This window comes from Triticum aestivum, chromosome 2B (assembly GCF_018294505.1).
Source record: "Triticum aestivum cultivar Chinese Spring chromosome 2B, IWGSC CS RefSeq v2.1, whole genome shotgun sequence".
In the NCBI taxonomy this organism is placed as follows: Eukaryota; Viridiplantae; Streptophyta; class Magnoliopsida; order Poales; family Poaceae; genus Triticum; species Triticum aestivum.
In genome coordinates, this window is record NC_057798.1 from 654,388,732 (window position 1) to 654,403,354 (window position 14,623).

Genomic DNA, 14,623 nt, shown 5'->3' on the forward strand with positions numbered 1-14,623 from the left:
TCCCCCCTTGCTCCTTTATATACGGGGGCAGGGGGCACCCCATAGACACAACAATTGATCATTGATCTCTTAGCCGTGTGCGGTGCCCCCCTCCACCATAATCCACCTTGATAATATCGTAGTGGTGCTTAGGCGAAGCCCTGCGTCGGTAGAATATCATCATCGTCACCATGCCGTCATGCTGCTGGAACTCTCCCTCGACACTCGGCTGGATTGGAGTTCGAGGGACGTCATCGAGCTGAACGTGTGCAAGAACTCGGAGGTGCCGTGGTTTCGGTGCTTGATCGGTCGGGTTGTGAAGACGTGCGACTACATCAACCGCGTTGTGCTAACGCTTCCGCTTTCGGTCTACGAGGGTACGTAGACATACTCTCCCCTCCCGTTGCTATGCATCACCATGATCTTGCGTGTGCATAGGAAAATTTTGAAATTACTACGTTCCCCAACATGAGAATCGTGCGCGGCGCCTCATGGGCGAGAGTCGGCACCTAAAGCCTCATGCGGTCCCCGTTGCCGGAGAAGGTCCACATCGGCCGGGAGTGATGCTGAAGCGGAGCAATATGGCACCGGATGAACTCCTTCACCACCATAGGCGCCGTCACCCCGAGGCCCTTCAGCCTGGCCAGCCGGAGCCAGACATGAGCAAGCCGCTGGTCGGCAAGCCTGGCATGCTCCCAGCTGGAGCTTGGGGCGTCCAGAATCCATGGAAGCAGCAGCAAGGGATTGCACACGCCAACATCCACATACACCCATCGCTTCCGGAAACCACCGACGACCGGCGAGAGCTCGAAGTTGATCCCCGAGCCGGCCGTCGCAGCCACAGCCTGGAAAGACACACACCCCGAGCGCTGGCGAGCATCTGTCAGATGCAGGGAGAAGAAATGGCAGAACAGCGCGTTGATCTGATAATGCGAGAGCATCGCATTGAAGAAGTCAGAGAAGGGAGGGATCAGACTAGCCCAGAGGGCGTGAAGATGAAGGGGAACCTTGGTGGCCGTCATGTCGATTTCAGCGCGGGAAGCAGGCCAGGCCACCGTCGCCCCCCCCCCACTCATTAGAGTTGGCGGCGAGCACCGGACGCACCTTTCCCATCGCCCCCTGTTTGAGCACCACCGACCGCTCGACAGCGGGTTCGAAGATCGGCGGCGCAGGAGCCGAGGTACGGGACTCCTTCTTCCCCTTCTTCTTTCGGCTTGGTGCCATGGCAGCGGGGAGAGCTGGTGTTAGATCGGGCCTAGGGAAAAGATCTGATGTTTTCCAAAAGACGAGGGAGCCGCGGAGCACTCGCCTGCGATGGGGGTGGTGCTGTGTAGGCAATGGTGGCTGCTTAGCCAAGCGGAGATCGAGGCTGCATGGGGAAGTGGAGACGCCCACGTCTTGTCAATCGACACGCGTCAATCAAGGTCGCAGGCTATTGGGGCCCACGGCACTCCGCACTTGACCCTTGGCTTCACCGTGAAGCCAACTCCGAGCGCACCTTGGGCCCAGGGGCTACTGTCAGCGTCTTGGGAACGGGGGTACCCAGACTTGCCTGCCTGCGGCCCAGGGCGTGGCTCCTCCAGCGGCCTGGTACAGCCCATCTTCATCAACAATCACTTAAGACCCACGCGAGGGGCGAAGCCTCGTGAGGCGGATGACACAAGACCTCCTTAGAGGCGGCCTCCCTAGGCTAGCTCCCGAGGAGCGGAGAGATCTATGCAAGGGGCACCTCGCGAGGTTCGCATGACATGAGCCATGACGACCAAGGCCAGGCGGGCACCAGTGGGCATAGGGTACCAGTTGTCTCTTTGGTGCTAAAGAGGCAGGTGCAGGCGAGGAGTCCTGAGGCATCAGGCAAAGGTTTCCATATCGGTGCAACGAGACCAAGACCAGTAGGACGGCAAGACGGAGGTCATCGCCGAGCCCAAGACGGCGTCACCACCAGAGCCTTTGGCAGGCGAAGACCACCTTTTGTCAGGATAGCTTGTACTAGTTGTCCCCCTTCAAATTGGCCGTTGTGGGATCCCTTCCCGCCTAATATTTGGGAAGAGGACCCGGGCCTCTATATATAGGACTAGCCACCACCGTGGGAGGCATCTCATCTTGGACTGGATCCATTCCACCAAGGCCACCATACAAGCTCAGCAAGCTCAAGAACAACTCTCCTCAGGAGGTTATTCATCCCTTGTACCTGTTCGTCCTAAGCCTGCAAGGCAATCCACCACACCACACTGGAGTAGGGTATTACACCACAACGGTGGCCCGAACCAGTATAAACTCTTGTGTCCTTTGTTCCTCAGGTTCGGCGAGCTAGGCTTTGAGATCGTGGAGAGAGCGTGAGCGAGGGGGAGAGAGATCTTCGTGCACACCCCAGAGTTCAAACCTCAAGGGTTTTGCCGGAACCCGTAATCCGACAGCTGTAAGGGCCACCTTGATGCTACCGAACGCAGACGACTGAGAGCTGGCCTTCAAAAGGCACGAAAGGCCCTCTGCTGCAAGTAAGAAAAGGTAAGGGGAGATTGGATCTCCCTGTCGAATACCCCTTGAAGGTTTAAATTGCTCTAGCTTTTCACCATTCAGCAACACAGAAAAAGATACTGATTTCACCATCCCCATGACAATATCCACCCAGGCAGACAAAAATCCAGCTTAAGCATGATGGCCTCGAGATAATCCCACTCCAATATGTCATATGCCTTCATCATATCAACTTTCAGTGCACAACAGTTGTTGGTTTTTGACCTATTCCTCTTCATGAAATGCAAACATTTATATGCACATATAATGTTATCTGAGATTAGCCTGCCAGGGACGAACGCTGACTGTTCTTCAGAAATGATGTCAGGGAGTATGAGCTTTAGCCTATTTGCTATGACTTTTGAGGCAATTTTGTAAAGCACATTACAAAGGCTAATTGGTCTAAATTGGGAGAGGTGGGTCAGACTTGTTACCTTAGGAATCAGCACTAAAACAGTTTCATTGATCGCCTACGCACTCTCCTCTCCCTTGATGATCCGGAGAACCACTGCTGTCACCTCCTCGCCGCAAACTTCCCAATGGCGTTGAAAAAAGTGTGCGGGGAATCCATCCGAGCCAGGTGCCTTTGTTGGGAACATTTGAAAGAGTGCTGAGTTTACCTCATTGCTGCTATACGGAGCACACAATGCTTCATTCATGACCGGCGTTACCCTCGTAGGGACATGCATAAGAACATCCTCCATTCTTGTCACTCCCTCCATGGTGTAATGCCTTGTAAAATTGTGTCACCATTGATCTCAACTCCGTCGGGTCATCTGTGAGCACCCCGAGAGAGTTTTGCAAAGCTTCAATCATATTGCGTTTTTGCCTCATGCTAGATCTCATATGGAAGAAGTTAGTATTTCTATCTCCCGCTGACAGCCACTCCAAGCGCGACCGCTGGCGCCACATGAGCTCCTCTTGATGGTAAAGCTCCACCAGCTTCGCATTAAGCTTCAACTCAATGTGAGTTGGACCGTACATGCATGATTGCTATGAAGCAGCTCTAGCTGGCTTTTGGCTTCTTTTATCTGTTTACACACGCTCCCAAAAGTATCTTTGCTCCACACAGAGAGCTCCTTTGATATTGACAGCAACTTGTCCCGAAAATCATCAACACCATAGCCAGGCACCACCGTGTTCCATCTTGAGATGATCGTGTCCCGCCACTCATCATGCGATTCCCACATAACTCCATATCGGAACTGATGATCACATGTTAGCTTCTGTTGTGAGCTATCTGTCTCCAGCAATATAGGGCCATGATCTGAAGACGCGGATGTGATGTGGCTAACTTGCGCCAGCGGGAACCTTGCCGTCCAACTCGGGGTTGCTAGTGCGTGATCAAGGCGAACGCGCGTATATGAGCCTCCCCTCACCCTCTTCTGAAAAGTCCAAAATCAGCCCTAATAGCCCAAATCCATCAACATGTAGATATCAATGGTGTCCCTAAAGGCTTGAATTTGTGCATTACTTTGATCTGCAGTCCCTTGATGTTCTTCCGGACGTAGGACTTCATTGAAATCCCCCATGCAAAGCCACGGTAGGTCATTCAAAAGTGATAACCCTTTCATCAGATTCCAAGTCAGCCTCCTTAGATGAGTTTGAGCCTCACCATGTACAGAAGTAATTCTCCAAGGATCTTGGCCAGCCTCCTGAATTCTAGCGTCAATGTGATAGACTGAGTCCCCTAAAATCTAAACATTTGTAGTGTTATTCCAGAAAATACCCATACCTCCACTTCTTCCTTGGCTATCTATAGCATAAGCCTGATCATAACCTAACGTATTTGCAAAGCATCAAACCGAGCACCACTTATCTATGTCTCAACAATGCATAACATGCTAGGGGCAAACTTCCTTGCGAATTCGCGAAGTTCTCGAACTGCCTCCAGTTTGCCCGCGCCACGGCAGTTCCAACATAGGGCACTCATTGGGCTCGACGGCGCTCCTCGAAGGAGCGCGCCAAATTCTTCACTGCTGAGTTCGTTCCATCTTTACCATCATCAACCACCTTAGACCTCTTCGGGTTTCGCTGTGGAGGTGGGCTTGTCAGATTGTCTCCCACAGGTACAATAGCAAGTTGAAGACCAGAAGAGCTATTGTTGGGCAATGTATCAGAATCTAGACAACTTTTGTTTTTCTCAAGTCTGTCCTGCCTTTTCGTGGTTGAATCCTTGATGTCCATCTCGCACTCCACACTAGATGGATCCACTGGTTGATTGCCACGCCCCGCTCCAAAAGCCTGTGAGCGATCAAAATCCTCCTGACCTCCTGAGCGACCTCCATTAGAGCGGCCACCGGGCCGACCTCCACGATGCCCGTCGCGGCGTCCTCGACCTTCTGCAGGACCCCTTCTAGGACACATAAACCAGCCAACCCTGAGCTCCTTAAAAACTAGTGCAGAAGGTGGATGAATACCATTGCCGTGTTGTTGGGGAACATAGTAATTTCAAAAAAATCCTACGCACACGCAAGATCCATCTAGGTGATGCATAGCAACGAGCAGGGAGAGTGTGTCCACGTATCCTCGTAGACCGAAAGCGGAAGCATTTAGTAACATGATTGCTGTAGTTGAACGTCTTCGCGATACAACTGATCCAAGTACCAAACACAAGACACATCCGTGATCTGCACATGTTCAGCTCGGTGACGTCCATGTACTCTTGATCCAGCTGAGGCCGAGGGAGAGTTTCGTCAGCACGACGGCATGATGATGGTGATGATGAAGTTACTGACGCAGGGCTTCGCCTAAGCACTGCAACGATATGACCGAGGTGGAAATCTGTGGAGGGGGCACCGCACACGGCTAAGACAACTGTCAACTTGTGTGTCTATGGGGTTCCCCCTCCCCCGTATATAAAGGAGTGGAGGAGGGGAGGGCCGGCCCTCATAGGGCGCGCCCAAGGGGGGAGTCCTACTCCCAATAGGAGTAGGTTTCCCCTCTTCCCTTGTTGGGGTAGGAGAAGAAGGGAGAGGGAGAGAGAGGGAAGGAAAGGGGGGCTACCCCCACCCAATTTGCATTGGGCTTGGGGGGCGCGCCGTCCACCTGGCCGCCTCCTCCTCTCTCCCACTAAGGCCCAATAAGGCCCATTGACTCCCCGGGGGGTTCCGGTAACCCCCCGGTACACCGGTAAATGCTCGAACTCATCCGAAACCCTTCCGGTGTCCAAACATAGCCTTCCAATATATTGATCTTTATGTCTCGACCATTTCAAGACTCCTCGTCATGTTTGTGATCACATCCGGGACTCCAAACTACCTTCGGTACATCAAAACACATAAACTCATAATATCGATCGTCATCAAAAGTTAAGCGTGCAGACCCTACGGGTTTGAGAACTATGTAGACATGACCGAGACTCACTTCCGGTCAATAACCAATACCGGAACCTGGATGCTCATATTGGTTCCTACATATTCTACGAAGATCTTTTATCGGTCAAACCGCATAACAACATATGTTGTTCCCTTTGTCATCGATATGTTACTTGCCCGAGATTCGATCATCGGTATCATCATACCTAGTTCAATCTCGTTATCGGCAAGTCTCTTTACTCGTTCTGTAATGCATCATCCTGTAACTAACTCATTAGTCACATTGCTTGCAAGGCTTATAGTGATGTGCATTACCAAGAGGGCCCAGAGATACCTCTCCGACAATCGGAGTGACCAATCATAATCTCGATCTATGCCAAGTCAACGAACACCATTGGAGACACATGTAGAGCATCTTTATAATCACCCAATTACGTTACGACGTTTGATAGCACACTAAGTGTTCCTCCGGTATTCGGGAGTTGCATAATCTCGTAGTCATAGGAACATGTATAAGTCATGAAGAAATCAATAGCAATAAACTGAACGATCATAGTGCTAAGCTAACGAATGGATCAACTCAATCACATCATTCTCTAATGATGTGATCCCATTAATCAAATGACAACTCATGTCTATGGCTAGGAAACTTAACCATCTTTGATTAACGAGCTAGTCAAGTAGAGGCATACTAGTGACACTCTGTTTGTCTATGTATTCACACATGTACTAAGTTTCCGGTTAATACAATTCTAGCATGAATAATAAACATCTATCGTGATATAAGGAAATATAAATAACAACTTTATTATTGCCTCTAGGGTATATTTCCTCCAGTCTCCCACTTGCACTAGAGTTAATAAGCTAGTTCACATCGTCATGTGATTTAACACCAATAGTTCACATCTCCATGTGACTAACACCCAAAGGGTTTACTAGATTCAATAATCTAGTTCACATTGCTTTGTGATTAACACCCAAAGAGTGATCATGTTTTGCTTGTGAGAAAAGTTTAGTCAACGGGTCTGCCACATTCAGAGTCGTATGTATTTTGCAAATTTTCTATGTCTACAATGCTCTGCACGGAGCTACTCTAGCTAATCGCTCCCACTTTCAATATGTATCCAGATTGTGACTTGGAGTCATCCAGATCAGTGTCAAAGCTTGTACCAACATAACTCTTTACAACAAACTTTTTGTCACATCCATAACCGAGAAACATGTCCTTATTCCACTAAGGATAATTTTGACCGCTGTCCAGTGATCCACTCCTGGATTACTATTGTACCCTCTTGCCAAACTTATGGTGAGGTACACAACAGGTCTGGTACACAGCATAGCATACTTTATAGAACCTATGACTGAGGCATAGGGAATGACTTTTCATTCTCTTTCTATTTTCTACCATGGTCGGGTTTTGAGTCTTTACTAGACTTCACACCTTATAACTCAGGCAAGAACTCCTTCTTTGACTGATCCATTTTAAACTACTTCAAAATCTTGTCAAGGTATGTACTCATTGAGAAATCTTATCATGCATCTTGATCTATCTCTATAGATCTTGATGCCCAATTTATAAGCAGCTTCACCGAGGTCTTTCATTGAAAAATTCTTATTCAAGTATCCTTTTATGCTATTCAGAAATTCAGTATCATTTCCAACAACAATATGTCATCCACATATAATATCAGAAACGCTACAGAGCTGCCACTCACTTTCTTGTAAATACAGGCTTCTCCAAAAGTCTGTATAAAACCATATGCTTTGGTCACACTATCAAGCATATATTCCAACTCCGAGAGGCTTGCACCAGTCCATAATTGGATCGCTGGAGCTTGCACACTTTGTTAGCACCTTTTGGATCAACAAAACCTTCTGGTTGCATCATATACAACTCTTCTTTAAGATATCCATTAAGGAATGCAGTTTTGACATCCATTTGCCAAATTTCATAATCATAAAATGCGGCAATTGCTAACATGATTCGGACGGACTTAAGCATCGCTACGGGTGAGAAAGTCTCATCGTAGTCAACTCCTTGAACTTGTCGAAAACCTTTCGCAACAAGTCAAGCTTTGTAGACAGTAATATTACCGTCAGCGTTAGTCTTCTTCTTGAAGATCCATTTATTCTCTATGGCTTGCCATTCAACGGGCAAGTCAACCAAAGTCCACACTTTGTTCTCATATATGGATCCCATCTCAGATTTCATGGCCTCAAGCTATTTTGTGGAATTTGGGCTCATCATCGCTTCCTCATAGTTTGTAGGTTCATCATGGTTGAGTAACATGACTTCCAGAATAGGATTACCGTACCAATCTGGTACGGATCTTACTCTGATTGACCTACGAGGTTCGGTAGTAACTTGATCAGAAGTTTCATGATCATCATCATTAGCTTCCTCACTTACTGGTGTAGGAATCACTGGAACTGATTTACGTGATAAACTACTTTCCAATAAGGAGCAGGCACAGTTACCTCATAAAGTTATACTTTCCTCCCACTCACTTCTTTCGAGAGAAACTCCTTCTCTAGAAAGGATCCATTCTTAGCAACGAATATCTTGCCTTCGGATCTATGATAGAAGGTGTACCCAACAGTCTCCTTTGGGTATCCTATGAAGACACATTTCTCCGATTTGGGTTCGAGCTTATAAGGTTGAAGTTTTTTCACATAAGCATTGCAGCCCCAAACATTAAGAAACGACAGCTTAGGTTTCTTGCTAAACCACAGTTCATATGGTGTTGTCTCAACGGATTTAGATGGTGCCCTATTTAACAATGAATGCAGCTGTCCTCTAATGCATAACCCCAAAACGATAGTGGTAAATCAGTAAGAGACATCATAGATCGCACCATATCTAATAAAGTACGGTTATTGACGTTCCGGACAGTCACCATTACGCTGTGGTGTTCCTAAGGTGGCGTGAGTTGCGAAAACTAATTCCACATTGTTTCAGAATGAAGACCAAACTCGTAACTGCAAATATTGTCTCCGTGATCAGATCGCAGAACCTACCTCATGGACGACTCGGAGACCCCCCCTGACGTGAAACCAACGCCAAAAATTCCTATAAATACAGAAACCCCCCGAAAATTACCTAGATCAGAAGATCTGCCGCCACAACCCTCTGTAGCCACGAGAAATCAATCTAGGCCCTCTCTAGCACCCTACCGGAGGGGGCCATCATCACCGGAGGCCATGGGGAAGGATCTCGGAGGGGCCATCATCTCCATGAAGGCCAAGGACCAGAGGGAGAACCTCTCCCCATCTGGGGGGGACATGGAGGAGGAAGCACAAGGGGGAGAACCTCTCCTCCTTTCTCTCTCGGTGGTGTCGGAGTGCCATCGGGAGGGGAATCATCGCTGCGGTGATCGTCTTCATCAACATCACCATCATCATCACCATCCTCATCTATTTTACGCGGTCCACTCTCCTGCACCCCGCTGTAATCCCTACTTGAACATGCTTCTTTATGCCACATATTATGATCCAATGATGTGCTGCCATCCTATGATGTTTTGAGTAGATATCCTTTGTCTTTGGGTTGATTGATGATCTAGATTGGTATGAGTTGTATGTTTTATTTTGGTGCTGTCCTATTGTGCCCTCCGTGTCGTGTAAGCATGAGGGATTCCTGCTATAGGGTGTTGCAATACGTTTATGATTCACTTATAGTGGGTTGCTTGAGTGACAGAAGCATAAACCCGAGTAAGGGGGTTGTTGCGTATGGGATAAAGGGGACTTGATATGTTAATGCTATGGTTGGGTTTTACCTTAATGATCTTTAGTAGTTGCAGATGCTTGCTAGAGTTCCAATCATAAGAGCATATGATCCAAGAAGAGAAATTATTTTAGCTTATGCCTCTCCCTCATACGAAATTGCAATGACGACTACCGGTCTTGTTAACAATTGCCTAGGACAATTCCACACACCAACCCATCATTATTCCACACTCGCTATTTATAATATTTAGTAATATATTCTAACTTTATGATACCAGCACCTACTTTTATATTAGCTTGTTCATGCACTTTCAAACTATTCACTTGTTTCTGGAAGAAATTCTGTTGAACTTTAAATATTCAATGTTTCGGACTTATGTTTGCAATCAAGTAGAAAATACCATATTTTCTTGTTACGATGATTTTCAACTTCACTCTGAAATTTCTTTGAACTTTTCAAATGTTTCGGACTTATGTTTCATAAGTTAGAAATACCCATATCTGCTCCCAAATCATCAGTAGGTATTATTTCCAATAAGTCAGTTGCTCGCTCATTGTTCCGCGGGAACGGAGTCTTAGTCATCTTGCCCATGAGGCATGGTTTGCAAGCATCAAGTGATTCATAATCAAGTGATTCAAAAGCCCATCAGCATGGAGTTTCTTCATGCGCTTTACACCAATATGACCTAAATGGCAGTGCCACAAATATGTTGCACTATCATTATCAGCTTTGCATCTTTTGGCATCAATATTATGAATATGTGTATCACTACGATCGAGATTCAATAAACCATTCACCTTGGGTGTATGACCACAGAAGGTTTTATTCATGTAAATAGAATAAAAATTATTCTTTGACTTAAATGAATAACCGTATTGCAATAAACATGATCCAATCATATTATGTGCAACGCAAACACCAAATAACATTTATTTTAGGTTCAACACTAATCCTAGAGGTAAAGGGAGTGTGTGATGGTGATCTTATCAACCTTGGAATCACTTCCAACACACATCGTCGCCTTGCCCTCAACTAGTCTTTGTTCATTTTGTAACTCCTGTTTCGAGTTACTAACCATAGCAACTGAACTAGTATCAAATACGGAGGGGCTACTATGAACACTAGTAAAGTACACATCAATAACATGTATATCATATATACTTTTGTTCACTTTTCCATCCTTCTTATCCACCAAGTATTTGGGGTAGTTCCGCTTCCAGTGACCATTTCCTTCCTAGTAGAAGCACTCAGTTTCAGGTTTGGGTCTAGCTTTGGGCTTCGTCATGGGAGTGGCAACTTGCTTGCCATTCTTCTTGAAGTTCCCTTTCTTTCCCTTGCCCTTTTACTTGAAACTAGTGGTATTGTCAACCATCAACATTTGATGCTTTTCTTGATTTCTACCTTCTTTGATTTCAGCATCACGAAGAGCTCGGGAATCGTTTTCGTCATCCCTTTCATATTATAGTTCATCACGAAGTTCCAGTAACTTGGTGATAGTGACTAGAAAACTCTGTCAATCACTATTTTATCTGGAAGATTAACTCCACCTTGATTCAAGCGATTGTAGTACTTAGACAATCTAAGCACATGCTCACTAGTTGAGCTATTCTCCTCCATCTTGTAGGAAAAGTACTTGTCAGAGGTCTCATACCTCTTAACTCAGGCATGAGTCTGAAATACCAATTTCAACTCTTGGAACATCTTATATGCTTCGTGGCGTTCAAAACATTTTTGAAGTCCCGGTTCTAAGTCGTAAAGCATGGTGCACTAAACTATCAAGTAGTCATCATACCGAGCTTGCTAAACGTTCATAACGGCTGCATCTGCTCCTGCAATAGGTCTGTCACCTAGCGGTGCATCAAGGACATAATTCTTCTGTGCAGGAATGAGGATAATCCTCAGAACATGGACCTAGTCCGCATCATTGCTACTATCATCTTTCAACATAGTTTTTTCTCTAGGAACATATCAAAAATAAATGGGGAGCTACATCGCGAGCTATTGATCTACAAGATAGTTATGCAAAATACTATCAGGACTAAGTTCATGATAAATTAAAGTTCAATTAATCATATTACTTAAGAACTCCCACTTAGATAGACATCCCTCTAATCATCTAAGTGATCACGTAATCCATATCAACTAAACCATGTCCGATCATCATGTGAGATGGAGTAGTTTTCAATGGTGAACATCACTATGTTGATCACATCTACTATATGATTCACGCTCGACCTTTCGGTCTCAGTGTTCCGAGGCCATATCTGTATATGCTAGGCTCGTCAACTTAAACCCGAGTATTTTGCATGTGCAAAACTGGCTTGCACCCATTGTATGTGAACGTAGAGCTTATCACACTCGATCATCACGTGGTGTCTCAGCACGACGAACTGTCGCAACGGTGCATACTCAGGGAGAACACTTGTACCTTGAAATTTAGTGAGAGATCATCTTATAATGCTACTGCGGTACTAAGCAAAATAAGATGCATAAAGGATAAACATCACATGCAATCAATATAAGTGATATGATATGGCCATCATCATCTTGTGCCTTTGATCTCCATCTCCAAAGCACCGTCATGATCACCATCGCCACTGGCTTGACACCTTGATCTCCATTGAAGCATCGTTGTCGTCTCGCCTACTATTTCTTCTACAACTATCGCTACCGTTTAGTGATAAAGTAAAGCAATTACATGGCGATTGCATTTCATACAATAAAGCGACAACAATATGGCTCCTGCCAGTTGCCGATAACTGTGTTACAAAACATGATCATCTCATACAACAATTTATATAATCACGTCTTGACCATATCACATCACAACATGCCCTGCAAAAACAAGTTAGATGTCCTCTACTTTGTTGTTGCAAGTTTTACATGGCTGCTACGGGCTTAGCAAGAACCGTTCTTACCTACGCATCAAAACCACAACGATTTTTCGTCAAGTTTGCTATTTTAACCTTCAACAAGGACCGAGCGTAGTCACGCTCGATTCAACTAAAGTTGGAGAAACAGACACCCACTAGCCACCTGTGTGCGAAGCACGTCGGTAGAACTAGTCTCGCGTAAGCGTACGCGTAATGTCGGTCTGAGCCACTTCATCCAACAATACCGCTGAATCAAAGTATTACATGTTGGTAAGCAGTATGACTATTATCGCCCACAACTCTTTGTGTTCTACTCGTGCATATATCATCTATGCATAGACCTGGCTCGGATGCCACTGTTGGGGAATGCAGTAATTTCAAAAAAAATCCTACGCACACGCAAGATCCATCTAGGTGATGTATAGCAACGAGCGGGGAGAGTGTGTCCACATACCCTCGTAGACTGACAGCGGAAGCGTTTAGTAACGCGGTTGATGTAGTCGAACGTCTTTGTGATCCAACCGATCCAAGTACTGAACGCATGGCACCTCCGCGATCTGCACACGTTTAGCTCGGTGACGTCCCTCATACTCTTGATCCAGCTGAGGCCGAGGCAGAGTTTCGTCAGCACGACGGCATGATGACGGTGATGATGAAGTTACTGACGCAGGGCTTCGCCTAAGCACTGCAACGATATGATCGAGGTGGAAATCTGTAGAGGGGGCACCGCACACGGCTAAGACAACTATCAACTTGTCTGTCTATGGGGTGCCCCCTCCCCCGTATATAATGGAGTGGAGGAGGGGAGGGTCGGCCCTCATAGGGCACTCCCAAGGGGGGAGTCCTACTCTCAAGTCTGTCCTGCCTTTTCGTGGTTGAATCCTTGATGTCCATCTCGCACTCCACACTAGATGGATCCACTAGTTGATTGCCACGCCCCGCTCCAAAAGCCTGTGAGCGATCAAAATCCTCCCGACCTCCTGAGCGACCTCCATTAGAGCGGCCACCAGGCCGACCTCCACGGTGCCCGTCACGGCGTCCTCGACCTTCTGCAGTACCCCTTCCAGGACACATAAACCAGCCAACCCTGAGCTCCTTAAAAACTAGCGCAGAAGGTGGATGAATACCATTGCCGTGTTGTTAGGGAACACAGTAATTTCAAAAAAATCCTACGCACACGCAAGATCCATCTAGGTGATGCATAGCAACGAGCGGGGAGAGTGTGTCCACGTACCCTCGTAGACCGAAAGCGGAAGCATTTAGTAACGTGATTGATGTAGTTGAACGTCTTCGCGATACAACTGATCCAAGTACCGAACGCACGACACCTCCGTGATCTGCACATGTTCAGCTCGGTGACGTCCCTCTTACTCTTGATCCAGCTGAGGCCGAGGGAGAGTTTCGTCAGCACGACGGCATGATGACGGTGATGATGAAGTTACCGACGTAGGGCTTCGCCTAAGCACTACAACGATATGACCAAGGTGGAAATCTATGGAGGGGGGCACTACACAGGGCTAAGACAACTGTCAACTTGTGTGTCTATGGGGTGCCCCCCTTGTCGGTTTCAAAACCGGCGGTTCTCGGGTAGGTAGTCCCGAACTGTGCGTCTTGGATCGATGGTAATAGAAGACGGGGGACACAATGTTTACCCAGGTTCGGGCCCTCTCTATGGAGGTAATACCCTACTTCCTGCTTGATTGATCTTGATGAATATGAGTATTACAAGAGTTGATCTACCATGAGATCGTAATGGCTAAACCCTAGAAGTCGAGCTTGTATGACTATGGTAATGAGTATTCGGTCCTATAGACCTAACCCTCCGGTTAATATAGACACCGGAGGGATCTAGGGTTACACAAAGTCGGTTACAGAGAAAGAAATCTTCATGTTTGATCGCCAAGCTTGCCTTCCACGCAAAGGAGAGTCCCGTCCGGACATGTTGAGAGTCTTCGGTCTTCATATCTTCACAGCCCATCAGTCCGGCCCATGGCTAACATGCCATACGCCCGAGGACCCCTTAATCCACGACTCCCTCAGTAGCCCCTGAACCAGGCTTCAATGACGAGGTGTCCAGCGCGCAAATTGTCTTTGGCATTGCAAGGTGGGTTCCCCTTTCCGAACTCCAAGATAATCTCCAGAAGAGAGATGTGTCCGGATCTGCAACATAAATACCACACACACAGCCATAGAGAGTATAATATTTCACA